The following is a 4,837-nucleotide window of genomic DNA, read 5'->3' on the forward strand; positions in this document are numbered from 1 at the left end:
CAGTACCGGCTGAGATCTGTCTGGTACTACAGCTGAGAAAATCGATTATGGGTAAATAAGATTAATAAATGAGGAATTATAATTGGGGAAGGTAGAAATATTTAAAGTGCAATTTAGAGCGCTAATCTTAAAGGTTTTGGCCCAAAATTGGGCCAATGGGCAAAAATAAGTGAACCGGACCTAAGTGGGCCCAAGACCCAACATATATAAACACTAGTTGTGAGCATTTCAGCTCATTTTGCCCTAAAGAAGGGGTGTTGGGCGCTGATTTGAGAAGAGAGAAGAGAAGAGAGAAAACCTAACTCTCTTTGATCTTCAAACCACCATAACTTGAGCTACGGAGCTCCGATTGACGAGCCGTTTGCGGCCACACATCGCTCTTCTCATTCTCTACAATTCTATCTAAGTTTTGTGGTGAGTATTCCATTCATCTCTGCCCAATTTTCGAAATTCTCCACTGTTACACGTTTTTGGGTAGTTAGTGTTGAAATCTTGTGATTTTGGGTGTTTAGGGATACTCCAACATGGATTCCAAGTGAGTTTTATCCCTACTTCATATGGGCTGAGGTAAGAAGTGCTCAAACCCTTGTGATTTGTCATTTTTATGAGCCCTAGGTTGATGTATGTATGTGATATTGGTTATGTTAGTGTATTTGATGATCTTGGTGCACAATTGGGAGATTGGTATTGCTTGAGGAGCTTTGGTGAGGCTTGGAGCTAAGGTTGGTGAAGACTTCCAAAGAAGAGGCTCAATTGGTTTGGCTATAAGAGGTACGGTTTAAGTTTCATTTAAGTACCGTGTGTTGTAATGAGAATTCCTAGGCTAGATGCCCCTAGGATTAAGTTTGGATTTGCGTAAATGGTTGGTGCTAATATGCATAGTTGGTATGTAATGTGAATTAATGATTTGGGTTAAGAATTGTGTGGTCTTGTATGCTTGGTGTATTGAGAATTTAATGTACTGGTTAATGAGTATTGATTTGTGGTTTATGCATTTAAATTGTGAAAATTGGGCCAGAGGCCGTGAATTTTGGGCCGGAGGCCGGAAAGAGGTAAGAAAGGTAAGTCGATGTGTGCATTGTATGATGACACAAGTGATTGGATGAATTTCAGATAATGAATATATGAATGATTAGGTTAGTTATTAAATAATAAGGTTTGAGGAGTTGAAGTGTGGAATTTGGTAATTTTGGGTGAAATTATGTAGATGAGGTATGTTTGATTTGGTTGAGATATATTATGTGATCATATACGTGATTATGATTATTGATGCCTTGATGGTATGATGATGCATTAGAGATATGTATGTTGTGATATATGCTTGAGGAATGATTAAAGTTGATTTGTGGGTGAAACCATGTGATAATGAGTATGATGTTGATTAGGTATAATGATGGTTGATTGGAAATGATATTATTGGAAATTGGGAGGAAGAAGGATGTACGACATGATATTGTGTTTATCCCTTAGCCATTTGATTGAGAAGTGTTTAAATGGTTGGATGTGGTTTTGGGAATTTTGGTAAAGTGTCAATGTATGAGTTGAGGATGGCTTGATGTTGATTTTGGTACATTTTGATTGATTTCAAAAAGGGTTGAAATTGGCATGTTTTGGTTGATTTTGAAAATAGTTGAAAATGGCTTGTTTCGAAAATGGCACTTTGTGGTTTTGTATGAAAACATGGTTTTTGGGCATACTTTGACGGGACATAACCTGGACCACAAATCTCTATTTTCTGCCAAATCTGTTTAGAAATGAAATTGGATCCGGGATGTCCATGCCGTTCGAAGAACGGGTGAAAAACGATTTAAAATGAGAGAGTTTCCGTCGGAAGATTGGGGGTTGGATCTATAAATTCTGCAGCTTTTAACTTAGAAAATTTTTAGCAGAACGACCCTACGCGCGTAGGCGCACCTGGCGCGTGCGCGCCGTTCTTCGAGAAAGCACCATCCACGCGTACGCGTGGTATGCGCGAGCGCGTCGATGCGCTGCACCAAATGCCCAGCCATTTTCCAAAGAGTTGTGCCAGAGTTGTGCCAGTTTTGTGCCTGGGGCGCAAGAGCACCCACGCGTATGCGTGGCTGACGCTTGCGCGTCGATTGGCTATTTTTCAACCCGCGCGTCCGCGCGTATGACGCATGCGCGTCGATGAGTTTTTGGTCATCCACACGTGCGCGTGGAGTGCGCGTACGCGTGGCCCTGTTTTCATGCCAAAGTTGATTTTTGAGTTTTTAAAGCCAAATCTCATACTTCTAAGCCTCCGATCTCACCCCTTATGTATTAAATCATTATGGTATGCCTAGCAATGAGGAATGAGCTAGGGGATGTGGTAACTTGCGAGTGAAGCAAGGGAAAAGGTTATGATCAATGATGATCAGATATGATTATATGAGATATGGAGGATGACGGTGGAAGTACTGTGTATGTCATGAGCCGAAAGGCTATAATTATTGATAAATGGCCGGTTCTTGATTGAACCATGGGCCGGATGGCTGAGTTATTGCCGGGTTACGGCAAAGCCATTATTGTTTATGGCTGAGTATAAATGCATATATGATTAATGAATGAATGTGTTAAATGGATAATAATGAAAAAGGTTGAAATGTGATGTGTGACCCCGGGTAGTAAGCAGTGGCGTTGTCCACTTGCTCCGGGTATGAGACGGGAAAGGATGTTTATGATAAATGAGTTTAATTATGGAGTTTTGAATAAATGTGTATTTGTGATACCTGGGTAGTAGTAAGGGTTGTGGTTTCTCCCACTTGCTCCAGGTTAATGTTTGAGATTTGATAACAATGAGGATTTATAATATGAATTGAGATTGAATGAATATATGTTTGAGATACCTGGGCAGTAGCAAGGGTTGTGGTTCGTCCCGCTTGCTCCGGGTCAATGCTTAAGATACCTGGGTAGTAGCAAGGGTTGTGGTTTGTCCCACTTGCTCCAGGTCAGAGATGGTGACGCCTGGGTAGTAGCGGCAGTAGTGGTGAATCCACTCGCTCCAGGTTGAGCTTTTAAACACCCGCCTGGGTAGTAGCCGCAGTAGTGGTTATTCCACTGGCTCTGGGTTGAGCGGGTAGTAGCAAGTGGGTTGTAGCTCAAACCTACTTGCTCCGCAAGGGGTGTTTCGGTCCATTGGTTAGCTACCAGGACATGTTGGGTTGGCTATATAACCGACAGATGATATCATCAGCCATAGGGCAGGCATTCATCATTTGCATATGTTTGAATTGTTTGGGTTTGCCATTTGTTTTGGATTTCTACATCATATATGCCATGTTATCTGACTATTTGCTACTTGTTCTACTTGTACCATATTTGTGTATTACTTGCCTGTATTGCTTGTGTTTGTACAATTGAGGGGCCCCTCATGTTGGTGTCGGTGGGTGTGAGGGCTGTTCTTGATGGGATGAATTGATGATGCGATTGCATGATGATGGTGATTATTGAATAAGATAATTTGAGCCCCCTGGGAAGACGCAGTGATGTGGTTTCACTGGCTCCAGGTGAGAGTATGATGTATTGATACAAAATTGCTGAGGTAGAACAACTGGTGATGGTTTTGCTTATAATTTTGAGTCTGATTCGTGGAAGAGTCAGCGAGTTGGGAAACATGTGTAACAGGAACTAGATTTAGTATCCCCTTACGACAGTTGCCTATTCATGGATTAGCAAGAACCCAGGATGAATAATTGGCGAAGAAGTTTAGGATGCTTAGTGAGTTTTTATTGCAGTGCATTGTATTTATTTGGCACTTTTACCGTACTGGGAACCCATGGGCCCGGGGTTCTCATTCCGTATATATCTCTTGTTTTTCAGATACAGGTCCAGGTGCTCAGAAGTGAGTTGTGGGTCGTCTGAGAGACGGCGAAGATCTTTGTTTCCTCTATTTTGTGTTTTGATTAGAATCTCTCCACCTTTGTTTTGGAAAGATTATATTATGTATTGAACTCTTTGAATTTGCCTATAGAGGCTCTCATGTTTCCTTCGGGAGAGATTAGGATATACTGTTGTCAACTACTTTCATACTGTACCCTAGCCAGCCTAAACTTCGCGGGTCGCGACTAGTGGATATTTACTTATGCTATAAATATCTATCTGTTATCTATCTCTTAATCTCCTTTATGCCTTGTCCGTATATCGCGTTTGGCTTAGCAGTTTATCTTTTCGTTGTCGAAACGTGAGTGATACGTCTTCGCGATTTTATTTCTACTCTTTTCAGGCTTCTCGATTAATACTCCTTTCGAAATTACCTATATTTATATATTAAAAATCCACCTGAGAGTCGTACCACCGTAATATCATTGACTTATGACTCGAGCATAAGGATTTGAATATTAGGGTGTTACATTCTTAGCCAAGTTCTTTCCTCCTCAAAAGCTGAGCAAGCTTAGAGTGGATGTTCAAACCTTCAGACAGAAAGAAGGTGAATCCCTCTATGAAGCTTGGGAGAGATACAAAGGACTGACCAAAAAGTGTCCTTCTGACATGCTTTCAGAATGGACCATCCTGGATATATTCTATGATGGTCTGTCTGAGTTATCAAAGATGTCATTGGATACTTCTGCAGGTGGATCCATTCACCTAAAGAAAACGCCTGCAGAAGCTCAAGAACTCATTGACATGGTTGCAAATAACCAGTTCATGTACACTTCTGAGAGGAATCCTGTGAGTAATGGGACGCCTATGAAGAAGGGAGTTCTTGAAGTTGATACTCTAAATGCCATATTGGCTCAGAATAAAATATTGACTCAGCAAGTCAATATGATCTCTCAGATTCTGAATGGAATGCAAGCTGCATCCAACAGTACTCAAGAGGCTTCTTATGAAGAAGAAG

At 41.2% G+C, this 4,837-nt stretch overlaps 1 non-coding gene across 1 annotated transcript; it reads right to left on the minus strand.

The window, feature by feature from the left end:
• Window positions 1-4,386: 4,386 nt before the first annotated feature.
• On the minus strand, window positions 4,387-4,494 carry LOC112725900 (small nucleolar RNA R71). The gene has a single exon (XR_003164980.1). It is a non-coding gene; the product is annotated as a small nucleolar RNA R71 (small nucleolar RNA).
• Between the last annotated feature and the right edge of the window lie 343 nt (window positions 4,495-4,837).

The sequence above is a fragment of the Arachis hypogaea genome, chromosome 11, assembly GCF_003086295.3.
Source record: "Arachis hypogaea cultivar Tifrunner chromosome 11, arahy.Tifrunner.gnm2.J5K5, whole genome shotgun sequence".
Taxonomy (NCBI): domain Eukaryota; kingdom Viridiplantae; phylum Streptophyta; class Magnoliopsida; order Fabales; family Fabaceae; genus Arachis; species Arachis hypogaea.